Source organism: Podarcis cretensis (genome assembly GCF_951804945.1).
Source record: "Podarcis cretensis genome assembly, chromosome: 1".
NCBI classification, from domain to species: Eukaryota; Metazoa; Chordata; class Lepidosauria; order Squamata; family Lacertidae; genus Podarcis; species Podarcis cretensis.
The window spans coordinates 131,273,771-131,296,025 of record NC_137170.1 but is presented as its reverse complement, the minus strand read 5'-3'; the positions used below and the strand labels follow the sequence as shown (position 1 = coordinate 131,296,025).

The 22,255-nt window shown below is 41.9% G+C and overlaps 1 protein-coding gene across 5 annotated transcripts in view; it reads left to right on the top strand.

Moving 5' to 3' along the window:
- Window positions 1–665: 665 nt before the first annotated feature.
- RAPH1 (Ras association (RalGDS/AF-6) and pleckstrin homology domains 1) overlaps window positions 666–22,255 on the top strand; it is an 81,487-nt gene continuing 59,897 nt past the window's right edge. For all 5 annotated transcript variants that reach the window (XM_079976019.1, XM_079976018.1, XM_079976017.1 and 2 more), the window contains exon 1: window positions 666–854. The gene's annotated coding sequence lies outside the window, so the exon portion shown is untranslated. The remainder of the gene's footprint in view (window positions 855–22,255) is intronic.

The following is a 22,255-nucleotide window of genomic DNA, read 5'->3' as shown; positions in this document are numbered from 1 at the left end:
TTCATCCTCTAGGCTGCCCTCCTTTGCACATATTCTGGAAACCGGGGTATAAATTATTATTATTATTATTATCATTATTATTATTACTGGACAATTTTTAATTTTTTTTAATTCCTCATAAAGTTTGATTTCCAGACCTTTCATCCTCTAGGCTGCCCTCCTCTGCACATATTCTGGAAACCGGGGTATAAATTATTATTATTATTATTATTATTATTATTATTATTATTTGCAGGCAAGGCCCATCAACTGTTGTTTTGCGGGGGGGTGGGCTCCGTCGAATATTTGTTTGGAGGCGGGGCCGGAGGGACCCCGGAGTTTGGCACCTAGGGGCGGGCGGGGGGGGGACTCTTCGCATGCTCAGAGGAGCTCTCGTTCCGCGGATTGGCGGGAGGGGCGCTTGGAGGGCGAGGCTAGTTTCCTCCTCCTCCTCCGCCTCCTCCTCGCGCGGGAGGCCCAGTGGGAGCGGAGCCGGGCGGGAGGCATCTCTCCTTGCCGCTCCCGCAGCCGCCGGAGGAGGAGAAAGGCGGGGAGGCGCGGCGAGGCGAGGCCTGCGCGCCGGAAGTGAGCTGACTGAGGGGAGAAGAAGGAGAAGGAGGAGGAGAAGAAGGAGAAGCGGGGCGGAGGAGGAGGAGGGAGCCCGGCCGGCTGCTGCGGCTTGTGTGAGAGAGAAAGATTGTGAGGCGTCGGAGGAAGGAAGGAATCTCGTCAGCCTTGGCTTGAGGGGTTTCCGCGGGCGGGCGGGCGGGCGGGCGGAGGAGGCAGCCAAGCCCAGCCAGGGCGCTGAGGGAAAAGGAGGAGCAGCAGCAGCCGCCGCCGCCGGGTGTCCAGCAGGAGCAACAGCCGCCGCCACGGTGAGAGAGCCCCGCTTGCCTTCGCTTCCCCGCCACACCTTCCCCTCCCCACACCCGGCGTTGTGGGTGTGAGGGGTCTCTTCTTCCGCCGCCTCCTCCCCCGGGAGCAGAGGCGGCGGAGCCTGTTAGTAAGGGGGTGCGGTGGGGTGGGGCCGGAGAGAGACCCCCCCCGGCCTTTGCCGCCCGCTTTCCCTCCCTCCCTCCCCCCCCCGCCGCCCCTTTTCGCCAGGCGCTTTTCCTCCCCTCGCTGGGGAGGGTCTCCCGTTTTTTTATTGTCCCTGCTTGCGGGTCGCAGCGTGGGGAGGGGGCGGTTAGAGGTAGGAATGTCTTCTTCCCCCACCCAAAAATTAAAAAAAAAGCTAAGTAAGTGTTGGGAGAGGGATTCATGTTTCGAAATGTACCCCACCCTGCCTCACCCCACCCAGCCCCCGGGATGAGCTTATATCTGTATCCACATCTATAAATCTGTATCCGCATCTATAGATCTGTATCTGCATCTATATCCAAATCTATATCTATATATCTGCATCTATATCCATATCTATATCTATATCCACATCTATATATCTGTAGCCACATCTATATTTCTATATAGCTATATCTCCACATCTATATAGCTATATATCCATATCTATATCCACTATCCACATCTATATAGCTATATATCCATATCTATATCCACTATCCACATCCATATAGCTATATATCCATATCTATATCCACTATCCACATCCATATAGCTATATATCCATATCTATATCCACTATCCACATCCATATAGCTATATATCCATATCTATATCTATATCCACTATATCCACATCTGTATAGCTATATATCCATATCTATATATCTGTATCTATACCCACATCTATATAGCTATATATGCATATGTATGTGTGTGTGTGTTTTCATTGGGAGAATGGGTGCAGCAGGGTCTTTTCTGAATTATTGGGGGGGGAGTGCACGACTTGGGTGTATTTATGTACAGCGCATTTCTGCATGCAGGAAAGGTCTCCATGGAGCAAGCAACCCAGCGAGCCAGTCCCCTTTTCCTCCAGCCTGCATGCGAGAGGGGAGGGATGGGCTTGCAGCAGAAAACAGCATTACAGTACATCCCTTCTCTGTCTGTTGCTATACCCAACTGCTTGTGGATCCAGCCTCCACCCTTACACCCCTCCTTCCTTCTGGAATCTGTTAAGTGCAGGCTGCGCGCTGGAGAGAGAGGGGTTGGTCTAGTACTCTGGTTAGCTCCCCTCTCCCCCCCCCCCAAATCTGAAATCTCTCCCAGCGGCATTCCCGAGGATTGCTGTCAAATAGGCAGAGATTTGAACGTAAAAATAGGAAAGCAATAGCACTTAGCCGAGCTTTCAGAACGGACTTAGAGGCTGTCAGAAGAAGGGTTTGCTCAGGACTGAGGCATTCAGGCAGTGCCAGCAGGGGACGGACGGACTCCGCCCTGTGGAGCTAGCAGACCAACATAGCGCCTCTCTTGCAAGGATATGCAAATCCGTGTGGAATAATTCTCGCGAAAGCCTCACAAATTAAGAACTTGAGGGCAAAGGGGTTGCAAGCATGGATTGGCATGAAATAAATGTTTCCTTTCAGAATGTGTTCGCATAGCTGTACAGAGAATAGTGGGGTTGGCATGGTGTTGAAGAATCAGTCCTGGCGGCACAGCTGGTGGCTACCATTTGGATGAGGAGAGGTTTCTAGTGCATGGTGAGGATTATTGGTGAAATGGGAAGGATGAAGTAGGAGAAATGCTTTTTGTTGTAGATAACTGTTTGATAATGTTTGTTCCCATTTTTGCAATAATGTATACTGGCTTCTTGTGCAAAAAGGAGCAAAACTTAAGATAATGCAGAAATGGCAATGAAAGTGCCTGCTTGAACTAGCACTGTTACAGATCTGCATAATACCAGCAGTTGTAAGAAATCTATCTTTTATTTTCATTATTTCATAAAAATTCTATCTGCTTGATTGTAAAAACAAACCCCCAGACCCCACACAGTTGTTAACAAAGGCAAGTTTGGTGTGATGCTTCTGATGTATCTGAAAGTTCTCTCAGTAGATTTCTAGATTTCCCATCAACCAAAGTCTTCTGGGTGGTTTATAAAAAATGTAGTTTAGAGCCCAGAAGTCGTGTGAATTCTGGGAAGGACAGTGTGGCACTGAAAGGTGGAAAGGGATAATCTGTAAAGGAGACAGAAGAATCGTAGTGGGGAATATATACATGTTCCAAGAAAACATATACAACAAGAAAAAAATAAGGCTGCAGAGATGTGAAAGAAATAATGGATGCATAGCAGGTATCAATGACACAAGAAGAGGTTGTCTTTGGACTTTTGAAGTGTTCCAGAAGCAGATATTTTACAAGGGACCTGCCTTTTACAAGAGGCGGAAGCTTCCATTCTAATGATAACACTAAAGTAGTGCAAGATGAATATATTTTATATCTGAAAGGCTATTAGCTGGCTTATCATAGTTTTCTCTGGTTTAATTCAAATTAATTTTTATGGTTACTCTTTTGGGGGAAAAACTTGTCTTTCTTCCTCTAAGATTCAGTTTCCTGAAACCAAATATGTGTGTAGAAATGCAGTTACATATCATATTTGAACAGTTTTGCCACTTTTGTGTAGCCTGTTAAATTATAGCCCTCTGCTTACTGAAGCAACCCTTGTAAGTGAAGGGGCGGAGAAGTGTAAGGATCTGGAAAAATGCTGAATCAGATTCCAGCGTCTCAGTGTCTTTCTCCAGTGACTAAATTTGACAGTGCGGGCTGTTAATGTGCCAGTTTCTCTTACGGTTATGTGTACAGAATATAGATCTAGTTGTTTTGCCATGCCTCACTTGGTATGTGGCCCTTCTCTGTATGTAGCACTGCATTCCAGAATACAATGGTATTCCAGGAACAAGCAATTTTAAGGAGACAGTTTGGGGAAAGTGCACGTGAGTAGGAAATATTGCTGAGGGAGACCACAACTGGGATTGTAATCTTATTCATACTTGGAGTAAACTGCAATTCCTATTGAACACATTGAGGATCAGTCTGTAAATACAGTAATCTCTTCTGGAATCTAAAATATTCATATGAGGTTGCATCTGTTTGTTTCACTTGTTTGTTAATTTATCAATCACTAATGCATTTAAATGTTATGGCAATTCTATTGTATGTGGGTTTTAAAAAATCCTTTCTCTGTTGTTATACATTTACAGTGGTACCTCGAGTTACAAACATCTTGGGTTACAAACACTTCAGGTTACAGACTCCGCTAACCCAGAAGTAGTACCTCGGGTTAAGAACTTTACCTCAGGATGAGAACAGAAATCGCACGCTGGTGGCACGGCATTAGCGGGAAGCCCCATTAGCTAAAGTGGTACCTCAGGTTAAGAACGGTTTCAGGTTAAGAACAGACCTCCAGTACGAATTAAGTTCGTAACCATAGGTACCACTGTTGTTAGAATGTTTTAGGTACAAGATGCATGTTTAAGGGTAGTATTATCAGGTTGTTGCTGGGGGGCTCAGGACAGCATCACAGGTGAAACTATGCTCAGGGAAACCTGGAACAATTCCATAGCAAATAGCTATGCAGAGTCCCACCAAGTGGTGGTGAGGGGGTTGGCTTTTGCACTGCCCTTGGCAGAGAAATAGCATGCACAATTACTGGGATCAGCTCTAGCAGTGAGTCCAAGGGGTGGCCACACTTAGGAAAGAAGAAGGAGAAGGAGAAATTTTATTTATACCCTGCCCTCCCCAGCCCAGACCGGGCTCAGGGCAGCTGACATCAGGTATAAAAACAATTGATTGAAATACAACATTAAAACATTAAAAATAAAGCCTCATTTCAGTAGGAACTCAAATCGAAAACTTTTTAAGGGATGAAAACGTCAAGTCTTCACCAAGGCCAACTATTCAGGCTGGTCCTACATGGGCCAGAAAAAAGCCAGGGAAGTCCCCAAATAGGAGTTCCATCACAGAAAGAAAAAGGAAAGAGGGGGAGGAGATCAAGTTGATTCCAAGCCGAAGGCCAGGCAGAACAACTCTGTCTTACAGGCCCTGTGGAAAGAAATCAGATCCCTGGTCTCATGAGGCAGAGCGTTCCACCAGGCCAGATCCAGTGTTGAAAAGGCCCTGGCTCTAGCTGAGGCTAATCTGACTTCCTTAGGGCCTGGGACCTCTAGGGTGTTACTATTTATGTACCTTAAGGTCCTCTGTGGGGCATACAGGCGGTCCCATAGGTATACTACTGTTGCGGAGGAGGCACTGAGCTGGTATCTTAGGCTTGGAGACAAGAACCAGGCCGATCTTGCAGCTGTTCCTTGGCTGGGAACTCTTCCCTCCACCACTCTCCAAGGCATTGCCTTCTGGCACCACTTCTCCCTAGTTGTCTTGCTCTCCACTTTGAAAAAGGAAGTGTGTTTTATTTCAGCCACAGCTGGAACCCAGACTCCTCATTGACCTGCACCATCAGCTCTTCTCCTGGTGGCTCCTGTTTCCCCTGCAGGTGGGGTTGCCGTACACTGCCACCTCTTTGAGAAATTTTGGACCTTTTCCCTATTTTGAACTGGGACCCAATGAGAAGTCCCCTCCCCCCACCAAGAGGAAGTTAAGCTTTGGAGCAGGGATGCAGGGAGGTGAGGGAACCAGCTAGCAACAGGTACCTACAAGCAAGGTTGAGGCAATTCTTCCTCAAAGAACAAGATTAGTAACTGGAATTTGTATAAGACAAATATGGCAAGCATATATCCTTTCTCTCTTTCCTTCCCTCCAGCACCAAATCTTCCCTGGAACATTTGTACAACAGGCGGACACCAGACCTGATAAAGTTTGATAAATCCCTAATTTGAGAACTGGAAATAGTTTATTTTCCATTGTCTCCTCCATTGCCCCCCCCCCCCCAATATACGGGCAGCAACCATTTCGCTGACACAAGTCCTTTTCAACCTCAAAGAGGCTGGAATGGGGGTTGGGCTTATGCACAAATGGGGGGGGTTGCCTGTGTATAAAACACTCTTAAATGATATTATTTGTGCTTACTTTATTGCTTTTTAATATTCTAGAGGCACACCACCATTTGGTTTTAGGGACTTAATGCCCATTGATGTGTCAGGTTCAGGGTCAGACACATCCAACTCATACCATTTATTTTACCGTTTTTAATGCCAAATGAAAACCTTCTGGATTATTTTCACTACTCATTTTTATCAGCAGCTGTGTATAAACTCAGTCCTAGTTTTTGTTTGTTTGTTCATTTTTTTGTTAATCTGTCCTGCCTTTAGACCATAGTTAGTTATGCTATTTCCTCTGGATATCTGGAGTTTGATAAATCCCTGATTTGGGAACTGGAAAGATTTTATCTTCCATTGTCTCCATCATTAATTATGATAATATCTTCAGGAAGGTTATTCCCTATTGAGAAAGAGGAACGTGATTGGATCATGCTTTGGGAACAATATTTTGGATGCTTGTTGATTTCTGCACATGGCATATTTTCAAAACACTCCTCTGCATGGTTTTTGTTTTTTTTTTTTTTGGCATGTAGATATATTGGTTGGTTTACATTTGTAGAGGCCCATAAAATGTTCCCATGGCTTGTTCTTATGACACTCCTATCTTGCAGACCTTGGGTAATAGACCAGTACAGTTACAAACCAGCAATAGGAGGCCTGGTAAAAAAACCCATAAATGCAAGAACCAGACACTGCAAAAAACCACATGCCAGCTTTGTCCCCATATCTACCCAGGCAGCACTGTTACAGAGTCTAATAATGTCAACCACATTATCATGGGTTCATTTACCTGCTCCTCTCCCTATGTGATATGTTGCTTGCTTTTTATATTGTTTTGTACATTACTTAATTTTTTTAAACTGCCATTTTGGTCACTGTACTTTTACAGTTCACTTCTCCTGTAACTCCACTTCCTTCCATATACATGTATGCATAATACGGTTGTATTACACTCAGTGCATCTGATTAAGTGGCCTGCAGTCCACAAAAGCTGATGCCATAATCAGTGTGTTATTGTTTAAGATGTTGTTTGTTTCTTTTCAACTGGTATCTTAAAACCATTTGATCTATTATGAGCAACCAAAGTTATTTTACGGAAGTTCTTTCTGTCATCAGATAGATATATGTTTCATTATCTTAATCTTGTTACTCTAGCTTGGTTTCCTCGTGAGTTACACCCTTATACTGTCATTGATAATTTCTATATGTATGAGGCAGACCAAATTTCTGTAGTTTTCATCTTTGTCTAGCCACACAACTTTTAACACTTTTTTCATTCCATTTATCGCTCTTTTCCCAGCCTTTCTCCTTGTTGCACAGGTTCTTCATTTTGTGCAGCTCTGGGATACTGTGTCAAATATTTTGCAGCTTTGTTATTTTTCAGACTATCCCCTGTCATTTCCATCACACAAACATTATGGTGGAAATGAGCTATGCAGATAGTGTTCATTTGGAAAAACCTGTTAGCAAATAGGGCTGAATTGAACCAGGGGCATGTGACTCCGGCCATCTTGTGGATTGCGCTAATAGCCTTTTTCTTTCTTTCCAAGCTTCATTTCTCCCCTCTCCTGTTCTACAATTTGTTCACCATTTATATTGAGGCTACATGTTTGTACCTCCTCTCAGTTTCTAACATATGTCATCCCCTCTCCTTTGAAAGAACCTAGGTTTATTTGAAGAAGAAAAATCTAGGACTTCTGTAGGTGTGGGGGAAGCTAGTCCATCATTTGAGTGTGTGTGTACATGCTCCGGACTCATATGTGACAATATCACTAGTTCTATATTTTTTAAAAATCAAGCTTGCCCTTCCAGACTTATAATTCATCCTTATATACAGTAGGAAAACCATTGCTGGTATCCTGCAAGCATTATACAGTAATTGTTAGTCGTCAGACACGTTTTGTGACTGGCACAGTTCCAACTGTGACCACCTGTAGGTCTCTGGAATGCCAGGTTGGCAAATGACATCTTTCTGGTTGGCCCCTCCAGCTTTCTTAAGCTGGTAAGCAGAAGAGCTTATTTATTGCATTTAGGTCCAGTCGTGACCGACTCTGGGGTTGTGGTGCTCATCTCGCTTTATTGGCCAAGGGAGCTGGCGTACAGCTTCCGGGTCATGTGGCCAGCATGACTAAGCCGCTTCTGGCGAACCAGTACAGCGCACGGAAACACCGTTTACCTTTCCGTCAGAGCGGTACCTATTGATCTACTTGCACTTTGATGTGCTTTCGAACTGCTAGGTTGGCAGGAGCTGGGACAGATCAACGGGAACGCACCCCGTCATGGAGATTCAAACCGCCGACCTTCTGATCGGCAAGTCCTAGGCTCTGTGGTTTAACCCACAGCGCCACCCGGGTCCTTTTTATTGCATTTATATCCCACCTTTTTGTCCAAAGAGTACATGGTTCACACCTCCTCAGTTAATCCCTACAGTGACCCTGTGAGGCAGGTTAAGAGGCTGTGACTGGCCCAAGGTCACCCAGTGAGCTTCATGACTGAGCGGGGATTTGAACTCTGGCCTCCCAGGCCCTTATCTTACACTCTAACCACTACACCACACTGACTTCCTAGAGTGCTTCTGCTATGGGGCAGCTGTATAAATTAAGTAGGTAAATAAACATGGGAAAAGCAAAATGTCACAGAGAAGGATCTGAAATATTTTCCTTGAAGCTTGAATTTGTTTTATTTTGAAGTGTTTTATTTGATGTTTTAATGTGAACTTTGATATTTTTTTCTTTAAAACATAAAGTGGTATAGAAATAATGATGATTATGATAATAATATCTGGGGGTGGTGGTCCCTAGACATACCGTTGTGGCAACTGTAACCCAGGTTTAAGGTCCCATTTGGTGATTAGCTTATATACCTGAGTTTCTAACACCATAGTTTTTTGATTACCCAAACCCTGCTGAGCTACATAAATATGGACATGCTAAAACCCACAATCTGAAGCCATGCTTTTTGTTGGTTTATTAATTTGGTTTATTTTAACTATGGTTTGGTATTACTTGTAAACCTGGCACTCTTCCATAGCAATGGTTTGTTTGCCCATCCCAACCCAGGTGCGCAATCTAGCTACAAAGCACGATCAACTGGAAAGCAAATCAAGCTTTGGAGAAAAAAGCCATGGTTTGTTTGATCACCTGTGGGACTGCTTGTTGTTCAGTCATGCTTTGTTAAACAAACAGCAGCTTAGTATGTGTGAACAAGGGCCTTTGTATTTTTCTAAAAATGTTGTGTATATGACTGCTGTGGGTATAGTCTATAGTTTATCCCTTCTGGGACTATAGGATGTTAGGTGCTAGCATTATCTAGTAATGGCTCAGCATTCCGAACAGTTGCACTGTCTTTCTGTAAAAAAAAAAATGTAATCTGGTTTCTTTGGCAAAAGCATATCAAATATTAGAAACATAAAACTAGGTCAGAGATGTTTTTAAAATGATGAATGAGAACCACAGAACCATTAAACTATCTGGGTCACATTTTTCAGTTTTTCTTTTTACTTTAAGTACACATTTTATTATGCCTATTAACACACACACAAAAAAACATTCTCACTAGAAGACCATCCTGCATTGTTTTAAAAGCTGTTTTTTTAACTTTAAAAGTGAATTGCTTTTATGGCATAATGCAGTTTCCCAAATCTTTTCCCTTTGTGGACCACTTGAAAATTGCTGATGGTCTCGGTGAACCATTTAATGATTTTTTTGCCTATTGTAGCAGTTGCAGTGCACTGTGCTAGATGCTGTTATGATTTTTAATTGCATTTTTATTGCTTTTTTGTTTCATCTAATGTATGTATTGAAATTTGCATTCCATAGAATTCAAATTGTAATGCAATGTAATACAATATAAGATATAAAAGAAGCAATAAAAGTACAAAAAAATTCAGCATTGACATTCTACAGACTCATAGAATCATAGACTTGGAAGGGACCCTGAGGTTCATATAGTCCAACCCCCTGCTATGCAGGAATACGTAGGTGTCCCTTGCAGGGATCTGTGTAGAAACTAGCCTATTGCATTAAGTTAAAATTCATGTTGATTGCTCCACTAACTTTTGTCTCTAGTCCCACCCACCGCTGGTATGTGGGCTCTGGAAAGTTGCCCCGAGGGGAATGCAGCCTTTGAGCTGAAAAGTTTCCTTAGCCCAGCCATGATGTGTCTAAGCTAAACACAGTGCTGTGCTTGGGTGGATATGCACGTGACTTTGGTGGTTCCAGGAGCAAGGTTAGTTTCAGTTTGTTGCTCAGGTGCTCACCAAGGAAAAAGTTCAGATGGCAATTACTCATGTAAAAAGTCGTCCTTGCTTTTCTCAACTTTCCCTTGCACACAGTTCGTCCCTATTTCCATGCCTGATCCTCTCTCTTATATGCAGCCCCCTTATATGCAGCAGGTGGCGCTGTGGGTTAAAGCCTCAGCGCCTAGGACTTGCCGATCGAAAGGTCGGCGGTTCGAATCCCTGTGGCGGGGTGCGCTCCCGCTGCTCGGTCCCAGCGCCTGCCAACCTAGCAGTTCGAAAGCACCTCCGGGTGCAAGTAGATAAATAGGGACCGCTTACCAGCGGGAAGGTAAACGGCGTTTCCGTGTGCGGCTCTGGCTCGCCAGAGCAGCGATGTCACGCTGGCCACGTGACCCGGAAGTGTCTCCGGACAGCACTGGCCCCTGGCCTCTTAAGTGAGATGGGCGCACAACCCCAGAGTCTGTCAAGACTGGCCCGTACGGGCAGGGGTACCTTTACCTTTACCTTGTGCACACACCTTTATAAAATTCAGTCCCCTTTTCTCTGCCTCCTCCTTTTCCCAACTCTCCCTTGCACCCAGGACGCCCTCATTTCTATCCTCCTCTCTCTTGTTTTACAGTTCCCTTCTCTGCCCACTCCCATGCCAATATATGTTACTGTATCTGTAAGATGAATAGAACTTTAAGAGCAAGTCTGTCTGCTACCTAACATTGATCAGTGATTGATCACTTCTTTACTAAGGTAGCAATTATTGTGCCAAATGCTGCACCCCCTTCCACATCTCTCACTACAGTTCCTTTTGTTTACATGAGCCTTAAAGAAGGAGGGCTGGTTCAATTTTGAAGGATTGAAGTAGGCTACAAAACAAATAGAACCTATGGCCCTAGTAAAATTATGAAAGACTATGGCTGTCATTAATGAATAGCTTTTACTGGGGCGGGAGCAACCTTAGTGGGGGGGAGGAGCAGGGAGGAAACCAAAATAAGTGACTCAAGTGGAGCAACAAAATGGCAATACACTTGCAACATTTTCTGTGTCGACGGGGCAGGAAGTTATACAGTGGTACCTCGGGTTAAGTACTTAATTCGTTCTGGAGGTCCGTTCTTAACCTGAAACTGTTCTTAACCTGAAGCACCACTTTAGCTAATGGGGCCCGCTGTGCCGCCGCCGTGCAATTTCTGTTCTTATCCTGAAGCAAAGTTCTTAACCCGAGGTACTATTTCTGGGTTAGTGGAGTCCGTAACCCAAGGTACCACTGTAGATGAAAATGAAAGAGAACTTGATTCCATGAGAAAACTATGTGTCACTACCATTCAGAAATCCACAAAGATAAAGTACAGTACTGTACAGTGTTTTCTCAAACATTTTGACTAATCCTAGAAGTTGTGGTCATCATTATCTGCTTCAAGGAAGGATTCAGCATTATGCCAATAATAGCAAAACACTTCTATGACCTTTATTTCATGTTTGTCACATTGTTTTATTATTTTGCTGCCTAGGTTTTAGTATTTAGTATTTTCAGGTTTTTCTCTACGTAACTATGGAGTGGTTTTGTTTTGTTATGGTGAAAGCTACTCTTGGCCCATAGACCGTCTGATTCAAATAAATCTAAGGAAATCCCCTTATCTTACTATATCTCCTCTTGTTAGTCTTGAACTGCTTCCATTTACAACCTTGCACGTGCTGTGCATACAGTCGTACCTCCTTTTGCATCCGGGATCCGTTCCAGAGCCCCGGACGCTCGACGAAAGGGATGCTCGACAAATCACCACTTTGCGCATGCGCAATTTAGAGCTTCTGCGTGAGAGTGAGCGGCAAACCCGGAAGTAGCCTGTTCTGGTACTTCTGGGTTTGCCGCAGACGTTCGACGAAATGGACCCTAAACGGGACGGACTCAAAATGAGGTGCGACTGTACTGTTGCTAAAGTGTTTGACTTCTCATAAAAATCTAAGCCATTTGCACTGGGAGGTCAGGTGTGCATAAGTGCGAAAGCTGTCTTGTCTGTCCTGTCCTAACCAGAATAATCCTGCTTACCTTTTAATAGTGTTTGACTATAAGTAATAACTCTTCAAAATAGGAAGTTCAAAGCATCATAATAGGATGCAGAGAAACAGAGGAAAGGGCACTCTGAAAAATTTTGCTTTTGAAAAGTTTTTCTTAACAGCAAGCGGCTTTGCCTATGTATTAATGCATGTTCTCTCTATTACAAATAGATGAGATACAAGGATCTAATTATTCCTCTTTAAGGTAAAGGTAAAGGTAAAGGTACCCCTGCCCGTACGGGCCAGTCTTGACTATTCCTCTTTACCCTCCACCTTTTCTAAAAACATTGCAATAACAGCTATTAATCCTACATCCTGGTTGATTGTGCTTAGCATAGTACAATCCTTCTCTCTCCTCAGGCATATATAATTTAGTTTTATATAAAATGAGATATTTAACTAGTTTAGGGAGTTTTCTTCATTTTGGCACTTGTATGCAAGATGCATTTTCCATAACCTTTTTAAAAATTTTCTTGAGAATGGATCAAGTACCGCCAAGCAGCTGATTGTTTCACAAGGGAAACAGTTTGGCAGGGGTATCCCTCTTGTCAACTGGATAGATGCCTATTTTTATCCTTGCTTCATAAAACCTTCCAGCTGTCTTTAATTTAAATAAAATGTGGATATGCTGGTTGATCCAGAGTGAGAAATTTCTGTCGAGATCTGTCTTTTGTTGAAACACTCCAGTCTCTAAGCCATTCATTCTAAGGATAAACTACTTTAGTTCCAATTATGGCAGAGAGCACATACAACAATTATGTCAGTAGTTGCTGGGTTCACACAACACAGTGGTGTATATTATTAGACTCTCCATTGCAAATTATGTACTCTTGACAAGTAGAGACTTTTACTGACTGTCATCTACAGCTCAAAATATCTTGAGGAAGTTTAGATGTGAAGCAGTCATCAAAGTAGCTCAGTGCATTTCTTTGTTTGCATTTGGCACACAGATGACGTTGTCAGTCAGGAGAATGTTCTTCTCAGTCATTATTGGAGAGACCTGTAGTTAGGAGGATAATCTTTTAGTGTATGGTGCACAAGCCATTTACTTACTTTCTTATTACATTTTTATACTGGCCAGTATCCATTTTTTATTTCATGTTTATGTCTCACTTTTATATATTATGGTTTTAATTTTTACTGTTAACCTCTTAGTTGACACCTTTGTTATGGAGCAGTAGGGATGTGGGTGGTCCTGTGCTCTAAACCACTGAGCCTCTTGGGCTTGCCGGTGGTTTGAATCCCTGCAACGGGGTGAGCTCCCGTTGCTCTGTCCCAGCTCCTGCCAACCTAGCAGTTCGAAAGCACACCAGTGCAAGTAGATAAATAGGTACCTCTGTGGCTGGAAGGTAAACGGCGTTTCTGTGCACTCTGGTTTCCATCACTGTGTTCTGTTGCTCCAGAAGCGGTTTAGTCATGCTGGCCACATGACCTGGAAAACTGTCTGTGGACAAACTCCGGCTCCCTTGGCCTGAAAGTGAAATGAGCACCACAACCCCATAGTCGCCTTTGACTGAACTTAACTGTCCAGGGGTTCTTTACTTTTACCTTTTACCTTTTTATTGGGCAGTATATAATTTCTCCCCTAATGTTTTTATTGAACATATACAGTTCAAGAGTAATATAAAAAATAAGTAGCCAGAGTGATAAAAAAGTAAAAACGCAACAAAGAGAGAAAAGCAGAATACACATTTTCTGTAATTGAGTACAAGATGATGTAGAGGGAATGATTAATATGAGCAAGTAGGTGGCAGCTTATTGTTTTAAGCTTATCATCATGTGGAAGAATTAGCTCTCTCCAAAGTGATACCTGAGTAACCGGGGACCTGACAGTTGACTTTCTGTCAACACAACATAAAAACAGAAACCAAATTGATTCAAAACAATCCTGTTTTGAAGTGCTGTGGACCAGTCTATTATGGTAAGTGAGCTTTTCTGAGAGTGCCACAGACCAGATCCTGTCCAACCATCCTTTCTTTCACAACCCTATTTTGCATTTCCAGTGGCGTGCTATCTGTGCCTGCACTATTGCCAGCAATAAAGCAACAAATTCCTTGTGTTACACAGAAAAACCTAACTCACTATCTTTTGACAGTACTGTAGTGGGAAACGAGGATCTGGGTTTAGGAGTTGCCCAAAATTGTAGAAAAAAATCATTGTAATGCTTAACATATGTACAGTTCCACCCACAACCCCAAGCACAATGGAAATATATTTGGATTAATACTATGATGTTTCACCAGGATCCAGTGCCAGTGAAATACAATATTGAGGACTGCCTTCTTAATTTTAGCAGAAATAGATTTCAGGGGCAGGTGGGTCTACAAACATTCTAAATTGGAATCATCTATTTTTATCCTGAGATCTTCTTCCTATGCATATTTCAATGCCACTATAGACCACATGGACACATTGATGAGAAGCTTATAAGTCTTAGAAGCAGTCCCCTTAAATTCTGAAAAAGGTTGTGTACAAAGATGTTGGTATACAGTTTGAAAACACAGTCTATGGGCCACACCTATGAAGCCCCATAGCAAATGACAAAGAAAAATAGCTTTTTGTAGTCAATTGCATGATGGCCCCATAAGCTTAGGCAGTCTGTTAAAATCATTGTTTTTAGTCATCTTCTTGAAATTGCCTTATGAAGATGTATCATGTTGTTTGTCATCTTTTTATGTTGATAGTTTTATGTTGATACGTAGAGTTACGACAATGAAATTCAGTTTGGTAAATTATGGAGACCATGCTGAAGGAAGAACACTCTAGTGTGTAGTAGAGTAGAAGACCATTCTAGTGCTAATATCAGTGGCCAAAATCAGTTGGAATGGAGAACCTGAAGTTTTTATATGGGCTAGACTATGGATTAACAATGTGTGAAAATGGCGTATGTGTGGAATCCAGTTGGGGGATCTTTTGCAGTTGCTCCACTGAGACATCTGCTAATGGGCAGAAGGGAAGGAGAGGATTGTTGCCAGTTCCCCTTTCTGGGAACCCCCAGTCTGTTCTTGAGGGTTGGGGGACCCTCAAACAGATTTTGGTGGGCACAGGAGGCTGCAGAGGGGCAAACAGTACTTTGCTGGTTGAGGCATAGATGTAGTTACTGTTAACAAACTTATATTTTGTAATTGGCATAAATGTAAAACCCATTGATGATTAAAAGTCTCTTGTTATTTTATTTATTTAGGCAAGTCGTGTATCACTTCTATTTGGGAGGGGGAGATTTCAAACAGTTGCCAGTATATTTTAAAACATAGAGTATAAATAATAAAGTACTGAAAAAAATTCACATTATAGAACATCACAATTAACAACCAGTCTGGGCACTGTCTAATATCAGCATAAGCTACAGAAATACACTGAAAATACCAAGTTTTAGAACATAGTTAGCAGCTAAGCAACTAAACAAAATGACCTCTAAAAATAAGCAATAAAATACTACAAATTATAATAAACTACATAATATAAAGCCCACATTTTAAAATAATATAATTGACAACTAAGCAAAATAAAAAGCAAACTCTTTCCAAACCACCATATGACCAGTCAATCATATACTTAAACAAACGGATCTAATTAAATTCCTAGCCCCTCCTTTCCAGCGATAAAGACAGCTTAATCTAACTGTAGCAAAGAATTCCACCCACTTCTATTCAAGAGCACCCTTTCATAATCAACGCTCAGAACAAACAGATAAATGCTATAAACCAACATACTCAAACCTCAGTCTTGTAGCATGCCCTCCAGTTAAACTATTCATTCACCGCAACCACTCCTATAATTCAATCTAACATCAACCACCGACTCACATGTCTACACCATGAGACTTTGACCCTCTCCTAAATAAAACTTTCCTGCCAATAATGCCCCCTCACCTCTCACTCAGGGTTACTGGTGGAGATAATCTATCCCCACTATTAGTGTGCAACTCGATGGCCTTTTAAATGTGTTTGTCGGGTGGGTAGGAGGGAGGTTAATGGGTTTTTCTTTCTTTGTCTGTTTTATTACATTATGTATTTGTGTTTTTATTTTGTATTTTTGTGCTTTAAACCGCCTTGTGATCTTTGGAAGAAGGGCACTATGATAGATAGATAGATAGATATTCTATCTATATCTATCGTCTGTCTGTGTATCTATCAGCAGCCAAGCAATAACACTTCACCTATAAGAATGAATGCCTTGTATAAATACCACCTACTTCCCTCATCTCTCACCTGAAGAACCAAAAACTACTCCAGTATCAGGTTGTCACCCTCAGAAGGTGTAGGAATGAATGTCTTCAGGTTCATATGCAACCTGATGATAAAACCTTATACACCTCTCCCCACAGAAAACGGGAGAAAGCAGTAAAAATACAATATGAGGTGACACCTTTGTCCTTCCGGTGTACCTGAAGGGTGATTGGTGTTGGCCTGCCGCAGGAAATCTACCACCCATGGCAGGTCTGTTCAAAAAGTCCCACTCCCATAAGCAACGACTCAGCCTGCTGCTCAGCTGATTGCATTAAGCCAGATAGCAAGGCTCTGAATCAGAGCCTGCTCACTTGCCCAGGTCTCACCATTGTGTGAGGTGCAACAATGATTCCGCCTGGGGGGAAATTGTGCATAAGGGCCTTCAATGTCCCGTCCCTTCCTTTGCACATACTCACACAGTTTTGCCCAGAATCTAGTAAATTTAATGCTTGAAAAATATTATTGCTACTTCACATTACCTGACCAGTCTATTGACCATTTTATAGAATCACATTTACGTTATGGGAACTTCTAAGTGAGTGGGACAGGACTCTGATAATAGTCTGGAGGAGCTGATTCTCTGAATCCTCTCACATGACATCCATTTCTGATCTGTCCACTTTTGGTTTTTCATGGTTATCAGGTAGCAGAAGTTTTAAGTACAGGAAATAAGACTTGTTAAAAATTGCTGCATCTTTCAGTTAAAATCCAAATTCAAGGTCAATATTATAAGGCCTTATTTCTGTACTGTATCATTCTTAATAAAGCCTTTTTTAAAAAGTCTGTAATTGGTTCATCGGTGCATTTGGATAATTGCCTAAGTTGCAAATTAAAATAGATTCTTCAAAATGATTGGCACTCAACAGTGGTGATTATGGGCTGGTATTCTATTCTCCCATTCTGCCTTGTCATATGAAAATTGTACTAGCCTTTCCCTTACTAACCTTAACTAATAGATTTTACATTAGCACAGATATTGCTGTGGTTTACACCTATCATGCTCTGTCAACTAGAGTTGGCTAACCAGCTGTAAATTCTAGTTTTTGATCATACTTAAAACTGCGCAAACTCTCTTTTATTTATTTCAGATATGAAAACCACTGGAAAGGATTAACTCTTCACACAGTGGCTTCATTCTAATGATCATATGTCAACTTAGTGATGTGAACCACGAATTAGCCCTTTGCCCCTCTCTTTGTAGCACAAGCAATTGAGCAATTTGAAACAGTGGTTCCCAAACTTTTTTGTGGCCACCGCTCCTTTGGTTCCATAAACTCATCCTCGGTGCTCCCTGCCCTTTGAAAAGCATTATTCAGAAAAGTGATTTGCATAACCCACTAAGGAATATACAGTGGTGCCTCGCAAGACGAAAATAATCCGTTCCGCGAGTCTCTTCGTCTAGCGGTTTTTTCGTCTTGCGAAGCAAGCCCATTGACGGCTTAGCGGATTAGCGCTATTAGTGGTTTAGCGGCTTTTAGCGGATAAGCGGCTTAGTGGCTTAGAAAAGGGGGGGGGGAAGGAACTCGCAAGACATTTTCGTCTTGCGAAGCAAGCCCATAGGAAATTCGTTTTGCGAAGCACCTCCAAACAGGAAAACTCTTTCGTCTAGCGAGTTTTCCATCTTGCGAGGCATTCGTCTTGCGGGGCACCACTGTAACAACAAATAAAATTCAAAACTATAACAGTTAATTGCACATTTATTCAAAATCCAATTAAAACTATTTTATTTAATTCAACAAAATTGATGGATTTGTTCCAGTGATATAAAGTCTTTTCAAAGTCTGATAGACATTTACACCTCCAGCACCCCTGTGCCACCACCTTGCCTCTTAGCATAAGGTTACCAGATTTTTTTTTCAATGAATCCAGGGACACTTTTCAACTTCAATGTATTTTGTATGGGGACTGATTTGTAAATCCGGGGACTGTCCCCTCTGGTAGCCTTTTCTTAGCACCTCAGGCAATCCCACCACTCCCAGGGGGTGGTACCACCCACTCTGGGAACCACTGTTCTAGATTGTTCTACGGCTGGTAACCATAGTCCCCCAATTTGAACAAAATAGAAAACTATGTTTAACTGAAGGCAACCTGTTTTAATTGTGAGTTGTTCAAAGGAGTGGAGAGCAGTGGAGTTGCTTGTGCAGGCAAAAGTTTTGTTCATATCTTGACTTACTAAATCAAAATACAACTGACCAAATTGGGATGGTGAAGTAAGTTTGATAGCACAGTTTTTCTTGTGTCCTGGAGTTGGTTCATGTAAATCTCAGTAGGCATGTCTTCATGCCAAGGAGGATATTTATGAGGAAGGGAAAATAATTGTTCTGTTGGGATGTTATTCGCACACACTGATCTATCTGAACCATGCCAATACGCTGCACAGCTGTTTCAGTGACATAAGGTTTTTTGTTTAAGTAAGGACGTAAATAAGAGCTTCCTTCCTCTTCCATTCATGCTTGTTTTAACTTGATGTGGAATTGTGATTTGGCGAAGAATGATCATGAAGTTACCATCCCTTGTAAAGCAATCCATGAAAATGTTTTCATCTGAGATATTCTCTTTACATAGAGACACTTCTACAAGATGAAAACAACATGGTTTCTTATTTTCACTTTCAGGGAATTATTTGGGGACTGCTGACTAGGTGGCACCTTGCTGTTCGTAATTACCACAAGGCTTTAAAAATACTAACAAATACCTAAACGGGGGAATTAAGAGGGTTAGCCCAGTTCATGGTAACACACAGTTTAAATTAATAATCCAGATTTAATTGTTACATTGGCTGCATGTAACCACATATGTGGCTACCTTTTTGAAGAGTTTTGAGAAGCTTCAGTTGGTTCAGAATATGGCAGCAAGGCTGTTGGTGAGTGCTTGCCCATGGGTCTATATTGCACTTACCCTGTACTGATAGTAAACACCTTTAAAAACCCAAAAGCATAGTTGGTTCAGTCAGCCTTCAATGGTTTGTTTGCTGTCTTCTGCTGTTTTAAATACTTTTCTGTTCTTGCAAGGTTTTGCCTCACCAGGCAAATAATGTGTTCTGTGATGAGCTTTGCATTTTAGCTGCTGAGACTGTCTCTATGTTTTGAAAAGGATATCTTAATTGCTGTAAGTATCTCTGATTAATGCATATACATTTGAAGAGTGGGGTATAAATTCTTGAATAAATAAATAAAACAGCTAGACTTGTGACTGGGAGTGGCCAACTGGACCATATATCACCGGTCCTAAAGGATCTACATGGCTCCCCGTACATTTCCGATCACAATTCAAAGTGTTGGTGCTGACCTTTAATGCTCTAAACTAGTGTTCCCCAACCTTGGGCCTCCAGCTGTTTTTGGACTACAACTCCCATCATCCCTCGCTAGCAAGACCAGTGGTCAAGGATGATGGGAGTTGTAGTCCAAAAACATCTGGAGGCCCAAGGTTGGGGAACACTGCCGAAACGGCCTCAGCCGGGTATACCTGAAGGAGTATCTCCACCAACAACACAATCTGGTAAAGGAAACAAGTTTAAAGTAAGATGGCAAAGAATGTTAAAGATATTGCAGAAGAAGTCTAAAATGTTATATTTAGAATTATCTCCAAGTGTAAGTATTAAAGAGAATTGCTTTAAGATGTAGTAGTGTTATTTATGATACACAATGTTGTAGTCAAAATTGGAAATGTGGGAAATATGGAGTTGATTTCATGCACATGTGATGGAGCTTGTGAAATGGTGAAATAATACTGAGAATAAATAAAACACTGAAACTGACTCATTATTATTTACCTTTAAACTCTTTATTAATACTTAACAGTTATATGAAAACAGACAGGCTATCATAACGGCATATTTTAGGAGGCTGTTAATAACTACATGAATGTTACTGGTCACAAAATGGCATATACTCCTACAGTATAAAAATAGTTTGCTGAATAAACAAAATTGGTACAGCTGAGGGAAAGGAGGCAGAAAAAGGAACAGTTAGAAAAATCCTGCTCTCACATTTGTAAGCAAAAATTTGAAATTGAAGCGTTTGAGACCTCGCTGCTGAAATGATCGGATAACAAGAGGAGGATAGCATGGAGAATGATAACAGTAAATAATGAAATTATGCATTAAATATTATACTATTTTATTTATTTCCTTGTGTATTATAATATATATTTGTATTCTAAGTATATATTTGATAAACTTATTTAGAGATGAAATTTACTACAGACGGACAGAGCAGTATCTAAGTTTATTTTATACATTTTAGCAGGGAGCTGTATCACAACGTTTGAAGTATAAAATCCCAGTAATAGTTATGTTCTGATCGCCACAAAAGGAGAGGGGCATGGGTAGTGAAGCTGAAAACAGGTGCAAAGAGAGGTACAGAATAGTACAGAAAAGTGGCTTCCGTAATGGGATTGGCAAGGTGAAAAGCAAGTTTAGTAGTTGCAATGCGGGGGGGGGGGGCTATATGGTGGGGATAGTAGAACACCATTCAGTCCTTACAACTACCTTTTATTAAATAGAACAAAAAAGAATTTTATTGGCCACAAGCTACAAAGTTCAACAATTTCAACCCTGTTATTGCTTAATAATTACCTATGTAATTATGCAGGAGGGATAGACTGTTGAAGGTAAGAATTCAAGATTGCAGGTGTTGCCTTCTGGCATCTTGCTGTTTCTACTAGTCTGTCAACTCTGCAGCTAACGAATGGTTGTGTTTTTGAATCCGCAGATAGCATATGCAGTGCATTTTTTTAGCTCTTTTTGGTATATCCTAAAGACTTAGGCAAAAGCAAACTAATGCTTTTAAAATTTATTTTACGGGCTGTGGCACAATAATAACGTTGGCTCAGCAACCCACTACATTACCTTGATGCCTAAAAGTTGCTAGTGAATATGGTTTACTTTGTAGATGGCAACAGATCTGCTACTGGTATTCCCCTACCTACCATAGAGCAGAAATAGGGCAGTGTCTGAGGAGAAAAGATGGCAAGGAGAAAAGCAGGACTTTTCTACTCTCCACCTGGCCCAAGGCGGGGCCTTACAGGCCTCATAAGGATTGCTGCTGCAGCTGCTGCCCAGCAGGTACAGTGGTACCTCGGGTTACATACGCTTCAGGTTACATACGCTTCGGGTTACACACTCCACTAACCCAGAAATAGTGCTTCAGGTTAAGAACTTTGCTTCAGGATAAGAACAGAAATTGGGCTCCGGCGGCATGGTGGCAGCGGGAGGCCCCATTAGCTAAAGTGGTGCTTCAGGTTCAGAACAGTTTCAGGTTAAGAACGGACCTCCAGAACGAATTAAGTACTTCACCCGAGGTACCACTGTACTGGGGTATTTTGGGGAAAGTTTTGTTGGGAGCTCTTGCTGTTGTTACTGATATTAACTGGTATTACTGATACTAACTTTTTGTATCTTCATTTTTATGTGGAAATTGTTCAGTTTGGTTATGAAGTTTTTAATTTGTTTTATTTATTTTTGACTACTTTGCTATGTTTGTAATCATGTCAATCTTTCCATATTGTAAGCTGCCTTGAGCATTGTTTTAACTGTGGAAAGGTGGCATACAAATAACAAATTGGGGAGGGGGGGTCATAGAACCATGGAATTTTAGAGTTGGTCCCCGACCCCAAGGGTCATCTAGCCCCACCCCCTGCAATGCAGGTGAAATATACTCAGAGTCGCAAAGTGATTTCATGCTCTTTATTCAGCTCATAGTGGTGAGGAGGAATGAATGTCCCCTCAAAGTATCTGCTTTATATACATTATTTACACAATGGGCTGCACATGATTGGCTAATTCCGGAATTCTACTGTAAGCCAATCAGGTTGTGGATTCACTTCAATCTGGAGCATGACTGGGTGGTTCCTGCCAACCAATCATACTGCTGCATT